The sequence below is a fragment of the Sus scrofa genome, chromosome 14, assembly GCF_000003025.6.
Source record: "Sus scrofa isolate TJ Tabasco breed Duroc chromosome 14, Sscrofa11.1, whole genome shotgun sequence".
Classification (NCBI taxonomy): domain Eukaryota; kingdom Metazoa; phylum Chordata; class Mammalia; order Artiodactyla; family Suidae; genus Sus; species Sus scrofa.
The window spans coordinates 19,447,427-19,466,681 of NC_010456.5; the positions used below are offsets into that span (position 1 = coordinate 19,447,427).

General features: G+C 34.0%; 1 long non-coding RNA gene across 1 annotated transcript in view; it reads right to left on the reverse strand.

Annotated features, from left to right (window-relative positions):
• Window positions 1-19,255, reverse strand: part of LOC110256746 — a 182,736-nt gene that overhangs the window by 132,197 nt on the left and 31,284 nt on the right. The window contains exon 2 of the long non-coding RNA XR_002338665.1: window positions 9,613-9,677. This is a non-coding gene — a long non-coding RNA (uncharacterized LOC110256746). The remainder of the gene's footprint in view (window positions 1-9,612; window positions 9,678-19,255) is intronic.

Consider the following 19,255-nt stretch of genomic DNA (forward strand, 5'->3'; position numbering starts at 1 on the left):
CAAGAATCTCTTCTTTAAAATATAAGAAAACTAGAAGTTCCATAAAAGAGAGAAAAAAACTATACAAAAGAAATTAACCCAATTACCAATAACTGGTCCAATTAAAAAGAAAGAGTCAAGGAGTTCTTGTAGTTCAGTGGGTTAAGAACCTGACTAGTGTCCATGAGGAGGTGGGTTTGATCCCTGGCCTCGTTCAGTGGGTTAAGAATCTGGCATTGCCATGAGCTGTGGCATAGGTCACAGATATAGCTCAGATCCTGCATGGCTGTGGTTGTGGCATAGGCTGGCAGCTGTAGCTCCTATTCAACCTCTAGCCTGGGAACTTCCATATGCTGCAGGTGTAGGCATAAAAAGACAAAAAAAGTCAATAGAATTTAAGCAGAAAAACGAATGAATTTCAGGAAAAGATAGAATAAGGCTGAATAATATTAGATTTGTGGCAAAATATGTATATTTCTTTATCCACCAAAGATTTCATAAAAAGCATGATTCCACACTCCAGCAAATCAATATACAAAAAATATGCAAATCAAATATATGCAATCAATATGCAAATATGCAAATCAATATACAAAAAAATATACAACAAAGAGAACAGCTTCAATATGAAGGTTGAATTGGTGCTCTTCATATTTATATCTATAAAAATAGTATAAAGACATTTGAATATAAAATAGTCATAGAGAAAGAAGAAAAAAATGGGTCAGAGAAGGTTACAAAAGTGTCTTTAATTTTTTTGTAATAATGGCTGTGGGGGGATTCTTTGTTTTGCTATTCTGATTTTTCAGTATATCACATATTTCACAGTATTTAAAAAGCAAAATTAGTCAAATATAAAGGGATACATGTGTGTCTATGTAGGTCTCTGTTTTTTCCAACAAAGACAAAAACTATTTCCCAAAGAGAAAACCATCTCTGGACTGAAGAGGCATCACCTGTACAGAATGTGAGCTGCAGAGGCTTGCTTTCTTGATAAGGATTCTGACACTAAATCAAAACTTGATTTTCTGATTTAATAAGTTAAAGCAAGGTCTGCATAAGAAAATTTAACCATACCTTGCTCTGTATTTTATGAAGCAGGCTTTTATCATTTGTGATATCTTTCCAAGGACATCTGTGTCAAATTTTAGTACAACAGCTATAAATTGGATGTAACCTCTAACCTCCATTATTAACAGGATTTCTGGGCGTGAGAACAATCCTTTTTTAGGAACTAGTGTTAGTTAATAAAGTATGTGCAGATAATTTTTCAGTGTAAAGTAGGAATGACATTGTGTATCTATTTTCCCTTTACATTCTCTGTTCCCTGAAACGTCAGAAAAAGTTACGAGATTTTTTGCATTGACTATTTTCTATTACCAACCTCACTTTTGCAAAAGACTAAGAAAAATTAAAGACATAAAGAGCTTCTGACGACTGTACAAATAGATATAATGTAGAATTTTGTTTATGCTCCCAGCGAAATTCTGCTGTCATTTAGACTTAAACAGAAAATTGACAGGGTAAATGTCACCACTGCCAAATCCTCAGACACTAAGTGAGGTTATAAATCCCTAGTGGGAATTTTGCGAGTAGAGTTGAGAACTCCTGTCACTTTACCACTCATGTGAAGCTGAGCACTCATCTTTTTGTTATTGAACCTGTAAGAACTTTCTCCAAGATAAAGTAAAGGGAAAGGCTTAAAAGATATTGAAAATTATTGGAAAGAAAATGTAACAGAGCAAAGCAACAGAGAGAGGAAAACTTCTCTCCACCAAATGTGTGTGCCTTTTTCCTTTTTCAAGATGAATCAACTTATGAATTAAAGTTTAATTAAAATTGGATGCACTGCTATTTGGTAAAAGCCTTGAATGTTTCAGAGAAGATCTGTTTTCAAGAAGAAAGTTTTTTTTATTTTTCATTCAATCTGCACCAATGAAAGAAAAAGGTCTTGTTTTAAATTCTTGCACATTTAACTACCAAGACATAATCAAGCATTCTCTCATTTGAGGGGAAAAATTGCAGAATAAATTAATTCAGTATAAGAAAACTTTGCTTAGTCAAGTTTCTAGATGCCTTAATTTGTTTCAAACATAAATATACATTTACTAACATGAGAAATGAAATTAAATTCTAGGGGACAATTCAGTTAAAACAACAGAATAGTTAAATAATATAGCTAGATTTTCTAAATTATCGAAAGTTTAAATTAAAAGCCTTAAAAAAAAGTATACATATACTCAGTTGACCAGAGAATAAGAATCTGAGCAGAAATTGCTGGAAAGTTTTAATGTGGGGAGAAAAACTTAGTGAATATCATTCTTTTAAATCTATTGTCATTTCTCTTCTTTCTCACATAAATCTCCAGGTGGCTGAGGAATGTGTAGAAATAAAAAGATCAGTAATTTCATGTGTATACAAAAGATAAGTTAACCCCCTCCCACCCTCCCACCCAGTCATAAAAAACTTTCAGTATTTAAATAAATAATTTAAAAGTTCCCTTTATTTTATTTCCTTGTTTGGACTAAATTTAAAGTGTTATCTTAAATTGGACTCACTTTGTATAATTAACTTTTGATTTCCAAATTTAATTTTCGGTTAAACAGCTTTAGTGTTCCTGCTGGGCTGTGAATTTAACAGTGTTCCTTTTACCAGTGAAAAGGAACTTAGATTTTCAAGTGGCCAACATGTAAGAAACCAGTAGTCATTAAAAGCTAGATGTGCAAACAGCCTAATCCTGTGGTATATTGGTCTGAAGCCTGTTCATCCTGCAAAAACACCCTTCCTCTTATTAAAGGATACCTTCCTCTTATTAAAGGCTAATTCTGTATAAATTTATTCTTATAAATTAGAAAAGATTTTTCAGTTGAGAAATCTTTAAGTTTGAATTAAGTGGAAGTATAAATTGTATGTTAAATGTCTCAAAATGGCTGAAAGACTTGACTATAAGACAATACACCATCAAACCCCTAGAAGAGAATATAGGCAAAACATTCTGACATCAACCTTATGAATATTTTCTCAGTTCAGTTTCCCAAAGCAACAGAAATAAAAGCAAAAATAAATCAATGGGACCTCATCAAACTGACAAGCTTCTGCAAAGCAAAGGAAACCAAAAAGACAACTTACAGAATGGGAGAAAATAGTTTCAAATGATGCAACTAACAAGGGCTTAATCTTTAGAATATACAAGCAACGTATACAGCTCAACAGCAAAAAAAGCCAACAACCCAATGGAAAAATGGGCAAAAGACCTGAATAGACATTTTCCCAAGGAAGATGTACAGATGGCCAACAAGCACATGAAAAAATGCTCAACGTCCCTGATTATAAGAGAAATGCAAATCAAAACTACCATGAGATACCACCTCATACCAGTCAGAATGGCCATCATTAATAAGTCCACAAATAACAAATGCTGGAGGGGGTTGGAGAAAAGGGAACCCTCCTGAACTGTTGGTGGGAATGGAAATTGGTACAACCACTATGGAGAACAGTATGGAGGTACATTGGAAATCTATACATACAACTACCATATGACCCAGGAATCCCACTCTTGGGCATATATCCAGACAAAACTTTCCTTAAAAAACACACATGCACCCACATGTTCATTGTAGCACCATTCACAATAGCCAAGACATGGAAACAATCCAAATGTCCATCGACAAATGATTGGATTAGGAAAATGTGGTATATATATATATACACAATGGAATACTACTCATCCATAAAAAAGAATGAAATAATGCCATTTGCAGCAACATGGATGAAACTAGAGACTCTCATCCTGAGTGAAGTAAGTCAGAAAGAGAAAGACAAATACCATATGATATCACTTCTATCTGGAATCTAACATATGGCACAAAGGAAACTCATGGACTTGGAGAATAGACCTGTGGCTGCCAAGGGGGAAACTCATGGACTTGGAGAATAGACAAGGGGGAAGGGGAGGGAGTGGAAGGGACTGGGAGCTTGGGGTAAATAGATGCAGAATGTTTCCTTTGGAATGGATTAGCAATGGGATCCTGCTGTGTAGCACTGGGAACTATGTCTAGTCACTTATGATGGAGCCTGACAGTGTGAGAAAATAAAATGTGTACATGTATGTGTAACTGGATCACCATGCTGTACAGTAGAAAAAAAAATTGTACTGGGGAAATAACAATTAAAAAATAAAATAAAATAAAATAAAATAAAAGATTATGAAAAAAAGAAAGGAATAAAATAAGTTTTTGGAAATACAAACTTATAATATTCAATCTGCTATGTTAAGCCATACACTCCTTACTTTATTCCTCAACATTGATAGGCTACTCTTCACTGAGTATCTCTGTTTAGATGGTTCTGTGTTGTTTGTCTCTAAATAAGGGATGATCCAGTGATTACTGGATGTGAAGCTCGACTTGGGTGTGTATGTGTGTGTGTGAATCTGCAGACATGCAAAAAAATAAAAAGACAGCAAACTTTAAAGCACAAAGGCAGAGGACAGTGAATGGCTTCAATTGAATCATTTTTTGCTTCTTTTAAAATTAAGTTTATTTAGTCCTAAATGTGATAGCAAGCTCTTTTCAGATAAGGAGTAAATAGATGAGATTGAAAAGTTTAAGAAAATGTGATTTTGTGTAAATATTGTTAAGCTTACCTCACAGAGAGAATAATATGACATAGCAGTAGACATAGTTCTAGATAAGTTTTTGAAGGCTTTGTAATCACAGTAAATGAAGTATTAAATATACCTGGATATATTTACACACTGTGTATTTGTTAAGGTACTGGGACCAGAAAATTAATAATTTAAACAGAGACTGAATGGCATTAGACTCAAAACTGTATGAGAACATTTAGCATAATGATACAAAAGAGCCTACATATAAAACAGAAAAAAAAAATCACAGATTTAGAAATCAAACTTAGAGTCACCGAAGGAGAAACCATGGGTGGGAGGGATAAACTGGGAGGATGGGATTAATGTATACACTACTATATATAAAACAGATAAACAACAAGGACCTACTGTATAGTACATGGAGGTCTACTCAATATTCTGTAATAAGCCATATGGGAAAAAATAATAGATATATGTACACGTATAACTGATTCATTTTGCTGTACACTGAAACTAACGCAATACTGTAAATCAACTGTAATACAATAAAACTAAAAAAAAACACTTAAAAAAGTTAAAATTATTTTAATTTTAAAATTAACATAATTCTAATACTTAGGAATAAACCTAAGGAAGTAAAAAACCTGTGCTTGGAAAACACTAATGAAACAAATTGAAGATGATACAAACACACAGAAAAAATACCATGTTCTTGAATTGGAAGAATCAATATTGTCAAATTGACTGTACTACTCAAGGAAATCTACAAATTCAATGCAATTTCTATCAAATTGCCAGTGGCATTTTCATAGAACTAGAACAAAAAATTTAAAAATATGTATGGAAACACAAAAGGCCCCAAATGGCAAAATTAATCTTGAGAAAGAAGAACAGAGTTGAAGGGGAATCACACTCCCTGACTTTAGATTATATTGAAAAGCTACAGTAATCAAAATAATATGGTACTAGCACAAAAACAGATAGATATATCAATGGAACAGGATAGAAAGCCCAGAAATAAATCTGCAAACCTATAATCAATTAATCTACAACAAAGGAGCCAAGAATATACAATGGAAAAAAAGACAGTGTCTTCATAAGTGGGTCTGGGAAAAATGGACAGCTACATGCAAAAGAATGAAATTAGAACATCTCTAACACCATATACAAAATAAACTCAAAATGGATTAAAGACCTAATGTAAGATTTGATACTACAAAATTTCTAGAGGAAAACATAGCAGAAGACGACATAAATCAAGCAATATTTTTTGAATTTGTCTCCTAAAGCAAAGGATTTAAAACCAGAAATAAACAGATGGTTTATAATTAAACTTACAAGTTTTTGCATGGCAAAGGAAACTATAAACAAAGCAAAAAGACAATCTACTGTATGGGAGAAAATATTTGCAAATTATATGACTGCTAAGGGATTAATATCCAACATATATAAAAAGCTTCTACAACTCAGCATCAGAAAACCAAAGAGCTCAATTAAAAAATGAACAGAAGAACTCCATAGATGTTTTTCCAAAGAAGAAATGTAGATGGCCAACAGGCACATGAAAAGATACTCAATGTTGCTATGAACAAGGAAATGCAAATCAAAATCACAATGAAACATCACCTTACACTGGCCAGAATAACAACCATCAAAAGGAACACAAATAACAAATGTTTAAGACGACATGGAGTAAAGAGCCCTCCTACATTGTTGAGGGGAATATAAATTGGTGCAGCCACTGTCAAAAACAGGATAAAGACTTTTTAAAAAACTAAAAAATGAACTACTATATGACCTATCAATTGCACTCCTAGGATATATCTGAAAAAAGCCAAAATCACTAATTCAAAAATACATGCATGTCAATGCTAACAGCACCATTATTTATAAATGCCAAAATATGGAAGCAACCTAAGTGTCCATCAACAGATGAATGGGTAAAGAAGATGTGATATATACACAAAATGGAATATTAGTCATAAAGCAAATGAAATTTTGCACTTACAGCTACATGGATGAACTTAGAGGGTATTATGCTAAATGAAATAAATCAGATAAAGACAAATGTCATAGGATATCACTTACATGTGGAATCTAAAAACACAGCAAACTTGTAAATGTAACAAAAAAGAAGCAGACTCACAGATACAGAGAACAAACTACTCACCAGTGGGTAGAAGAGGGAGGGGCAATATATGGGAAGGGGATTAAAGGCACAAACTATGTTATACAATAAGCTACAAGGATATATTGTACAACATGGGAAATGTAGCCAATATTTTACAAGAACTGTATTATAACCTTTAAAAACTGTGAATCACTCTATTGTATACCTGTAACATAAATTTTTGTACATCACAGCACAATAATATATAAAAATATATATATAAATAATATATAAAAATATATATAAAAATTTACATAATTCTCCTGACTAAAGAAGTTCTTTTAATAAACTGTATTAAGAATAATGTGATACCATAAACTATAAGAAAGATTAACAGGAAAATATGACATTGTAATTTTTCTAAGAGTTTGGATATTTGTGCAAAACATTTAATGAAAGAATTTTTCCTAATATTTTTATATTTGCTTTGATATCAAAGTAGCTATTACTACTAAAATGATACATAAATGCATGTAATTTAAATACGTGCCTTCAAGTAAAGTAAGTAATAATCTAAATAATTAGTAGGTTGCATAATTTATTTCCTATAAAAATTCAGATATTTGTCATATTTTATTCACTTCTGAGTATTTAGAACAAACATGTCTATTTTATAAATGTTTAAATATTTTAAAGTTTAATACCATATACTAATATTTATGTATATAACAATTACATCTGCAATTTAATAAAAATAAGCAGTTTTTAAAATTTATACAAATCTCAAAATTTGTCCATATCCATTATTTTTCTAATTACTAATCATATAACATGTTATCTAAACATAGCATATCCTCCCTAATGATAGTTTTGGGAAATTTAAGGATTTTCATTAAAATAATACTAATCAAGGGAGTTATGTCAATTTTCATACCATGAACTTTACTTCCTATAAGTTTTTGGATCAAAGTAAAAATAAGCATGAATACATAATTGCATGTATATGTGAAAGTTACATTTGTGTTCTATTTGTATGTCTTATCTGACTGTAAAAAAAATGGTTTCTTTTAAGATATAGAAACAGTAAAAATAGTAATATAATTTATTGATGGCATTAGTTCATATATTAAAATTTGGGTGTTTAACTTTTTCAATTTTAAATTATAAATCATATATTTCATTTGTTCTACATACAGAAAAAATAACTAAATGTTTATATATATAAAGAGAGATAACAAAAGTTCATATGAAATTAAAAAATGGAACACAAGGGAGTTCCCATTGTGGTGCAGCAGAATCAAATCCGACTAGTTTCCATGAGTATGTGGGTTCGATCCCTGGCCTCACTCAGTGGGTTGAGGATCTGGCCTTTCTGTGAGCTGTGACATAGGTTGCAGATGTGGCTCAGATCCCACATTGCTGCAGCTGTGGCTTAGGCCAGCAGCTGTAGCTCCAATTCGACCCTTTAGCCTGGAAACTCCCATATGCCACAGGTACAGCTCTAAAAAGTAAATAAATAAATAAATAAATAAATAAAATGGAATATTAAAATATATTCAAATATTCCAAAAAACAGTAAGAAAGGGCGAAAAGAGAAAGAACAAACAAAACAGCAGAAACTAAACAATAAAGTGAGTAAAGCTGTAGACCTAAATTTAACCATATCAATAATTATATCAAAAAGCAGAGATTGATGGTACTGCAAAAAACAAGACCTTACTGTATGCCACCTATAAGAGATGTACTTTAAATATAAAGACACAGATAGGTTGAAAAAATGGATGGCAACAATTTACTATGGAAACAGTAAGTATAAGAAGGCTAGAATGAATATTTTAATATCAGAAAAAAATTCAAGACAAAGCTTATTAATAGAAATAATGAGGACTTCTCACAATGATAAAGGGTAAATTAATTAGGAAACATAACAATGTTCAATGCATATCCACTTAAAGAAATGGTAAGGTGTTTTAAAAGTAAGATACATTAAACTTTAAAAAATGCAATTAGGCATTTGATTTGGCATAATAATATGTATATATACAACCCAATATGTGAAAATTAGCAAGAAAATAACATACATGACAGGGAAGGAAAAAGCTGGTGACTAAAGGAGAAAGAGGAAAGACAATTTTAAAGGTTTCTTTCTAAAGAGACTAGAAAGGGCATAAACTTATACAGATATATCCAAACTTAAACAACATATATACACTTTTTTTTGAGTCTTAAAAATGGTATAAATTAGCTATGATACTCCAAACTTACAAGTAACCATTTAGATAGTGACTTTTTAATGCATGTAGAGTCCAATGAAATTACTAATACTTTCCAATAATCTGTAGAAGGTATGTTAGGTCCTATTCAATAAAGACTAGTATGTGTGTAAATGTATTCATGAAATCACATTGTGAGTCATTTCTGGTGGAAATGAGTAATGAGCAAAATCCCTCTTCACAGGTTTAGAGGATAAACTGCATATGTCTTCCATCTTTCTAAGTGCACTAGAAAAAAGGAAACACCTCCTAAGTCCCAGTAAACAAAAGTCTCCACCAGGTAAAAACCTCCCACTGAAATACTAGCACCACATACCATGTAAACATTTAAGAAATCAAGGCAAAAAAAATTTTTTTAAATATTCCATAGGTTCAACAAGAAATTTTGAAAATGTGATCCCAAACTTTGTTCAGAAACATTACTTCAGTGTTCATGTATTCTGCTCATACCACTTTAAACATCTGTTAAGTACAAAATGCTACTGAGAAAATTGTCTTTGCATTACAACCTAGAAGCAACCCACTTACAGGAAACTGGTTATAAAGTGATATTTTAGCACTATGTCTAGATGTATTATAATAGTATAAAGCAGGAATCAAAGCTGTCAAGATACTGCAGTCACAGAAGTGAAAAGCCTTACCTCTTGGTCCAAATGAACTATGCAGGTATCTGTTGCCTAGAGGTTTAACCCATCTGCAAAGTCATCTGAAAGAGATCACATAAATCATATAAGAGCTCTTGCTGTGTACCACAAAAATGACAAGGTGACAGTGTCTCCAGTCTCAAATGTGTGCTTTCCACTGAGGAAACATTGGCCCTGGACAGAGAAGGACTTTTGTGTATGTTCTGCAAGCCTACAATTTACTTTGTAAAGGGTCACATTAGCAAGCACTCTCTCAAATGAAACTGAAGCCACCTGCCTGGAAAACACATTTAAAAAGACAAACCAGGACTTCCCACTGTGGCTCAGAGGGTTAAGAACCCAACATAGTGTCCATGAGGATGTGGATTTGCTCAGTGGGTTAAGAATCCAGGATTGCTGCAAGCTGCAGTGTAAGCCACAGATATGGCTCAGATCCAGAGTTGTTGTGGCTGTGGTATAGGCCTGCAGCTATAGCTCTGATTCAACCCCTAGCCCAGAAATATCCATATGCTGCAGGTGCAACCGTAAAAAGAAAAAAAAAATGGTACAAACTATAACTTTTAAACAATTATACAATAATATATGAGCTCCTTTAAGTTAAACTTAATATCCACCAAATAATATTATCAGATCACTCTCCTAACCCATTGTCATACTTTTGCTCCTAGATATGCTAATATACATGAAAAGTAAATACTTGGCTCTATTAGAAGGAAGGAACTTGACAAAAATGAAAAAGGCAGGATCAACCTTCAAATGATGTGCTATTGGGTAATTATTGTTATTATCTTAAGGAGTCTTGTCAAAAATTCTACTTGCCTGTTGATGACTTCTGAGCCCCAATCCTCCCTTCTTTTCTGACCCGCATCTGGATAAGTTTAAGAGAGTGGACTGTGCTCCCCTTGGCACCAGTAGGAAGGTCAGACCACCCAAGTCCCAGCATCTCTGTAAGAACCCACCTCCTGCCGCACCACTAAACACCACACAACCTCTCACGACTTTCTTAGTCCATATGAGACCTGCTTGTAAATATGGAAACATTCTCTGCTTCCTAGGAACTCCTCGTGACATGAATAATGACATTTTCACAACCCCTCCGTGTGTGCAGTATCACCAGGGTCCACACCCAGACCAGACTTTGGATGGGGTGACCCATTTTTACCTCTGCAGTAACCACATCAACTCAATATCCTGGATCTGAGCTCATTTTGGAATCCACGATTCCAATGAAGACATAGTGCTTTTGATGAGAAAGTCATTGCTCAACACCCCAATTATCTAGAGTTTATAATTTAACTACTGAGAAAATTAAATGCATACAACATAAATGAGAAAGAGGGAGTTCAAAAAAGCAACAAAGGTAGAAATGGTTGAATTTAATTATGTGTGTTTGGAAGTAAATTTATTTATTTATTTTAATTGTTATTTCACCAATATAATTTTTTCTACTGTACAGCATGGTGACCCAGTTACACATACATGTACACATTCTATTTTCTCACATTTTCATGCTCCATCATAAGTGACCAGACATAGTTCCCAGAGGTACAGAGCAGGATCCCTTTGCTAATCCATTCCAAAGGCAATACTTTACATCTATTAACCCCAAGCTCCCAATCCTTATAAGAGATTATATATCTGAATATGTCGTTATTTTATTCTCAAATTTCATTGGTGACTATACAATGCTAAGGTGAAAATACATCTCTTAAAATTTGATGCCATTAACCTATTGTTTGTAACTACTACTATTGTTCTGAAGCAAGTTTCAGCAAGTTTTTTTCAGCAAAGAGCCAGATCGTAAACATTTTAAGTTTTAGAAATTTTGAGAGAATGAAAGAAAAGCAAGTTTGAAGAGTGTTTTTAAAAGGGCATGATATGTGATGGGCATCGTCCCCAAGCTGAAAAAAAGAGGAACATAATGAAAGTATTGAAGGTTAAGATCATAGAAGCATCAGTGAAACAAGAGGTCTCAATTCATCACATAATTGTTGAAGTGAGAGCCTTGGAAGTGTAAGTGGTGGGAGGGAATAAGGTACTCAAATGCGGGGACTTGGAATGTGGGATGGTTATCAGATATGCCTGTAAGAGTCAGCTGTAGAAAAAAGTCAGAGAGAAGAGAGATTATTATGGATAAAGGGGTCAGGATTATGAGAAGCCAAGTGTTAAATGAATTATCCATATAAATGAATCCATACAAAATTACCAGGAATGGTAAATTACCAACACTGATGGAAAGGAAGTCTGTATCAAAGTCATCACTGTGAGCCAGTGGGTGGGAAAAGTGATGGACACTTGGCTGTAGATGATATGAACTGAGCACATAAGTTTCAAAGTAGCTGGGATATTTTTAAAAGAAAAAAAAAAAGGTGGTAAAATGGCCTGGAAACAGCACTGAAGAGCTAAAACAGTATTGAGCTAAGACACTTAATACTAGGTCCTACAGAGCATGAAATATGAGGAAATAATCACCTTTCATTTGACATGGCTACTGGGGAAGGTGTACCCTCAAGAGGAAAAGTCAAAATTCATCTAGATGAAAAAAGTTGAGAAACTCAGGTACAAGAGGTTTACTGATGTTATAAAACTTCAGATCCATAAAGTATAATGGAGGCAATGAAGAGCTGGAGATTAGAAGTATAAAGAGCATAATGGGCTAAGTATCTGGGTTATGATGGCAGAACTAATGGTAGAGATTTACCATTAGCACAGGGCTCAAAACAGCCTCTAGGTGGGTTGTGACAAAGGTCCTTCCTGACTTTCCTCCCCTGACAAAAACAACTAACAACTATTCATGTCAAGACAGCACTGAGATAACCTAGAATACTGGGTGAGGCTGAAGCACCCCCTGCACCAGAGACCAAAACAGACTATGTACTAAATGTAAGAGAAATGGCTGCACACTGACCAAATTGCCCCTCTCCCAGGCTAGCACACATACTTGTCAATTCAGATTAGCATACCAGCAAAGCTGTCCTTCAGAAATGAAGGTAGGATAAAGACATTCCAAGACAAATAAAAATTGGTAGAGTTCATCACCACTAGAACTGCCTTATAAGATATGAGCCGGAGAATGTGCTTCAAGTGAAAGTAAAAGGATGCTACTCAAAATTATACAAAATATAAAAATACTATTTAGGAGTTCCCGTTGTGGTGCAGTGGTTAACAAATCCGACTAGGAACCATGAGGTTGCGAGTTCGGTCCCTGCCTTTGCTCAGTGGATTAATGATCTGGCGTTGCCATGAGCTGTGGTGTAGGTTGCAGACGTGGCTCGGATCCCGCATTGCTGTGGCTCTGGTGTAGGCCAGTGGCTACAGCTCCGATTCGACCCCTAGCCTGGGAACCTCCATATGCCACAGGAGCGGCCCAAGAAATAGCAAAAAGACAAAAAAAAAAAAATACTTTTTAATTTCAATGATAATGGTTAAATGTAATAAAAGTTAGATTTGGTAATTCAGTAATGGTGGTGCTTAATTCACTTGCAACTCTAGTTTAAAAGTTTTTTAAAAATGAATGTAAAAACACTATAATAATATGTCATTACTTAAAAATATAAGAAATATATATATTGTAAAAAGCAATAACTTAAATTGTGAGGGGGTAGTTGTCGTTGTGGCTCAGTGGTGACGAACCCAACTGGGATCCATGAGATTGTGGATTTAATCCCTGGCCCCTCTCAGTGGGTTAAGGATCTGGCATTGCCACAAGCTGTGGTTTAGTTCAGAGACGTGGCTTGGATCCTGAATTGCTGTGGCTATGGTGTAGGCTGGCAGCTGCAGCTCCAATTTGACCCCTAGCCTGGGAACTTCCATATCCTGTGGGTGCAGCCATCAAAAGAGAAAAAAAAAAGTGAAGGGAAAGAGAAGTGTAAACATTAGGAGTTCTATTCAATTTAGTTTGTTATCAGCTTAAAACAGGGTGTTACATTTTTAAGATATTTTGTGTAAACCTTATGGTACTCACCAGGGATAGCAAGTAGCAATTACATAAAAGAGCATGATAAAGAAGTCAAAGCATACTGATACCAAAAAACAACAAAATACAGACACCAAAAACAGCAGAATAGGAAACAAAGAAAAATGGACCTACAAAACAATAATAAAACAATGATCAAAATGACAATAATAAATTCTTACCTATCAAAAATTACTTTAAACATAAATGGATTAAATTCTTTAATCAAAAAATAAGGAATGGCCAAATGGCTTTTTGAAAATTCCAAATATATGATACCTACAAGAGACTCACTTTAGCGTTAAAGACATACATACACTAAGAGTAAAGGAATTTTAAAAAGTATTTGAATCAAATGGTAAGCAACAAAAAGGTAGGGGCAGGTATACTTGTAGCAGACAAAATAGACCTTAGACTTAAAATGATTTTTTAAAAAGACACAAAGAAGGTAAAGGTCATTACATAGTAATAAAGTGATAAATGCATCAAGAAGATATAACAATTATAAATATGTGCCTAACATTGGAGCACCTAAATATAAAAAACAAAAATTAACAGAGCTTAAAGGGTAAATAAACAATAATACAGTAATATTGGGGAGCTTTAATACCCCATTCTCAACCATGCATAGACCATCAGGACAGAGAATCAGTAAGAAAAAGCAGACTTAAACAACACTATAGACCACATGGACTAATAGAACTTTCGATCCAATGATAGAATAAACTTTCTTCTGAAATGCACATGGGAACATTTTCTAGGATAGACTATTTGTTAGTCCAGAAAACAGATCTTGGAAAATTCAAAAAGACTGAAATAATATCAAGTACCTTTTTTGACTACAATGGCATGAAACCAGAAGTAAATATAAAGAGAAAGACTGAAAAATTCATGAACACATGAAAATTAACACTCTCCTGAACAACCAACGGATCAAAGAAGAAATTAACACGGAAATTAAAAATTTCTTTAGATAAATGAAAATGAAAATACAACATATCAGAATTTATGGGATGTAGCAAAAGTCGTATTTTGTTCAGTTTTACAGCAACATGATTCAGTTATACATTTATATGTATATGTCTATATTTTCCCAGTTCTATTTTATTATAGTTTATTAGAAGATACTGAATATAGTCTCCTTGCTATACAGTTAATCATTGTTGCTTATTTATTTTATATATAGTAGTGTGTATTTGTTATTCCCATACTAATTTATCTCTCTCCCCTTCTTTTTTGGTAAACATACATTTATTTGTCTTCTATGCCTGTCCTGTTTTATAAATATGTTCATTTGTATCATTTTTTAATTTCACATATAAGTGATATCATGTATTTGCTTTTCTCTGACTGGCTTACTTCACTTAGCATGACCATTTTAATATGCAGAAAAAGCATTCGATAAAATTCCTAACAAGACACTTAACAAATTAGGAATAGAAAGAACATACATCAACATAATAAGGGCCATATGTGACAAGCCCACAACATCACACTCAATGGTGAAAGATTGAAAGCTTTTCCTCTAAAATCAGGAACAATACAAGAATGTCTCACAACATCTCACCCTCAACACTGCTAGTCAGCATAATACTGGAAGTTACCAGAGCAATCAGGCAAGGAAAGAAATAAAAAGTATTAAAACTGGAAATGAAGATGAAAAACTGTCTCTATTTGCACATTACATGATTTTATATAGGGAAATCCTAAAGAATCAGCCAAAGACTATTAGATCTAATAAAAAAAAATCAATAAAGTTGCAGGCTAAAAAATCAATATACAAGTCAGTATTGTTTCTATACAGTAACAATTTTTTTTTCTGAAAAAGAAATAAAGAAATAAAACCCATTTAAAATAACAACACGGAGTTCCTGTCATGGCGCAGCAGAAACAAATCCAACTAGGAACCAAGAGGTTGAGGGTTCAATCCCTGGCCTTGCTCAGTAGGTTAAGGATCCCGCATTGCCTTGAGCTGTGGTGTAGGTCACAGACATGGCTCAGATCTGGCATTGCTGTGTCTATGGCATAGGCCAGCAACTGTAGCTCCAATTAGACCCCCAGCCTGGGAAGTTCCATATGCTGTGGGTGAGGCCCTAAAAAGGACAAAAAGACACACACAAAAAAATACAATTAAGTACTTAGGAATAAATCAAGAAACTTAATGATATCTACTCAGAAAGCTACAAAGAAATCAAAATTGACATGATAAAGGTCAATAAATTGACACAGTGAAGGTATCTATGTTCATGGATTGGAAGAATACTGTAAAAATACCAATACTATAGGTTCAATGCAGAAGTAGAAAAAATACTCCTAAAATTTATATGGAACCACAGAAGACCCTAAGTAGCCAAAGAAATTGTGAGAAAGAACAAAGCAGAAAGCATCACAATTTCTGAGTTACACTATACTATAAAGCTATAGTAATCAAAAGAGTATGGTGTTGTCATAAAAACAGACAAATGGACCAAAGAAACAGAATCAAGAGTCCAGAAGTAAACCCAAGCATCTATATAAATTAATATTTGACAAGGGAGTCAAGAATCCTCAATGGAGAATAGATAGTCTCTTCAATAAATGTGCTGGGATAACTGGATATTCACATATAAAGGAACATATCTGGACCCCAGTCTTACACAACTCAACAAAATTAACTCAGAGTGGATTGAAGTCTTAAATGTAAGACCTAAAACCATGAAACTCCTAGAAGAAAATAAAATAAAGCTCCTCAACTTGGGTCTTGGTAAGGATTTTTTTGGATATGACACCTAAAGCTTAAGTAACAAGATAAAAAATAAACAAGTGGGATTATATCAAACTAAAAAGCTTCTGTACAGCAAAAAAATATCAACAAAGTAAAGAAAACCTACAGAATGGGAAAAAAAATTTGTAAATTATATATCCAATAAGAGATTAATATCAAAAATATATAAAGTATGCATACAACTCAACAGAAAAAAAAAAACACAACCAAAAACATGAATACACACTTTTCCAAAGAAGATATACAAAAGGCCAAAAGGTACATGAAAAGATGCTAAATATCACCAATCATTAGAGAAATGCAAATTAAAATTATGAGACATCACTATACATATGTTAGAATGACCATCATCAAAAAAACAAGAGATAAAAATGCTGGCATGGTTATGGAGAAAACCATGTGCACTGTTGGTTGTGCACTGTTGGTGACCTTGTAAATTGGTATAACCACAAGGAAAAGAGTAGAGGGGATCCCTCCAAAATTAAAAATAGAACTGAAATATAATCCAGTTATATTAACACTCACTCAAAAAGCTATCTGTACCTGAACGTCCAATAATGCAGCAGTATTTACAATACCCAAGACACAGAAAAAACCTAGGCATCCATTACTGGATGAATGAATAAAGAACTTATAGCATATATGTATGTATGTACACATACACACACAGTGGAATATCTTTCAGCCATTAAATATGAGGCAATCCTATCATTTACAACAACATGGAGGAAACTTAAGGGTATTATGATAAATGAAATAAGTTGGAGGAAGACAAATACTAAAATATTATCTTTGTTATACATGGAATCTAAAAAGAACATGGAAAAAGATGAGATTTATACTTATCAGAGGTGGAGGGTGGTGGAAGGGGGCATCTAGGAGAAGGTATCAAAAGATACAAACATCTAGTTATAAAATAAATAAGTGCTAGGAATATACTGTGCAACATGATCACTATAGTTAATGCTACTCTATGATATACAGGAAAATTTTTGAGAGTAGAGCCTAAGAGTTCTAATTACAAGGAGCATTTTTTTTCTTTTTTGTCTTTTTATTCAACCTATATGAGATGATGGAATGCCTTCTCTTATCCCTTTTTTTTTTTTTTAGGGCTATACTCACAGCATATGGAGGTTCCCAGGCTAGGGGTTGAATCGGAGCTACAGCTGCCAGCCTACACCACAGCCATAGCAACCCAGGGTCTGAGCCATGTCTGCGACCTACACCACAGCTCATGGCAACACCAGATCCTTAAACCACTGAGCGAGGCCAGGGATTGAACCTGCAACCTCATGGTTCCTAGTCAAATTTGTTTCCACTGCGCCATGATGGGAACTCCCCAACTTTTATTCACAAAGTTTGAGAAGTCCTAGCCACAGCAATTAGAGAAGAAAAAGAAATAAAACTGGGAAAGAAGAAGTAAAACTATTGCTGTTTGAAGATGACATGAGGAAACTACTAGAGCTCATCCAGGAATTCAGTAAAGTTTCAGGATACAAAATTAATTAATGAGATGATGGATATTAGCCAAACTGATTGTAGTAATAATATGTGTGTATATATATATTCACATACATATATATAGTGAAACTTATACAGGATGTACATCAATTATTTCTCAATAAAACTAGGAGAAAAAAAGGTTTCTAGAGTTGCACTGTTCAGTAGTCACTCACCACATATGGCTATTTAAATTTAATTCAATTAAAGTTAAATAAAATTAAAAGTTCAGTTCCTCAAACTAGCCACATTTCAAGTACTGGTTATCATATTGAATATTGGGCAGATATAGGATTTTTCCATCATTGCAGAAAGATGTATTAGACAGTTTTCCCAGAACACTTAGTGGGACAGTCTGTCACTGGGACATGTCTACCTCTTCAGGTGGAATAGCTTTGTAAGGAGAGGCTGCCTGATACAGACCGTGCATGTCTTGATGCAGCTGATATCCTAGTAACTTTGGAGGGATAGTGAACACTTGTTTATTACATTTCTTCTTGACCCAACATGACTCAGTAAAGGAATGGCAGAATCGACTTAGGGGTCTTTAGTACCTAGTGCAGCATGAGAATATAACAGGTAAGAACAAAGTCATATTTTTGCCTATGTATCCAGACACATAATTACTTCCACAAGAGGTGTTATTTGGGCACATTCACATCAAGAATCCTCTACATTTATAGTCCTGTGCCTTCCATTTATCTTCATATTTAATTTACTGGTTGTGAACCTGTATGCAAAACACATCTAGTTCTCCACAATGAAATATTCTCCAAAAATGCTATTTCCCATGTAGAATAAAAATATATATTAGCACAATTCTCTTGTGAACTTATATATTTACCAGTTTTACTGGTAGAGAGAGAGAAATTATTATCCCATCCCAGAAGTATTTTAACATAAAATGAGAATACAGCAAAGGTGAGCAAGTCACACAAGCTAGCCTCAGACAGGGTAATAGGTTCAAAATTTCCTACAACAAATAAATTGAATCTTGTGCCCCCAACCATTTACAATCCAGCTAGGCCAAAATAAAGGATGCCCCAAAAATGCAATGGCTCATACCTAAAAATTATTAACCTTATACCTGTTTTGAGTTTGTTTTGCCAGCATAAAGGAATGGGGAGGATCAGGAAGCAGGTAACACAGGGAAGAAGGGGACTACTGAATCTTAATACAATGATATTCAAATCTACAGTGAAACAGCAGAAGTATAGGCTCTGAATATCCTCCTTCAATGAAGAACTTTCACTGGTTTTGTTGTTGTTGTTGTTGTTGTTTTGTCTTTTTTGTCTTTTCAGGGCCGCACCTGCTGCATATGGAGGTTCCAGGCTAGGGATCTAATCAGAGCTGTATCCACCAGCCACAGCCACAGCTGTGTCTGCGACCTATACTACAACTCACGGCAACACCAGATCCTT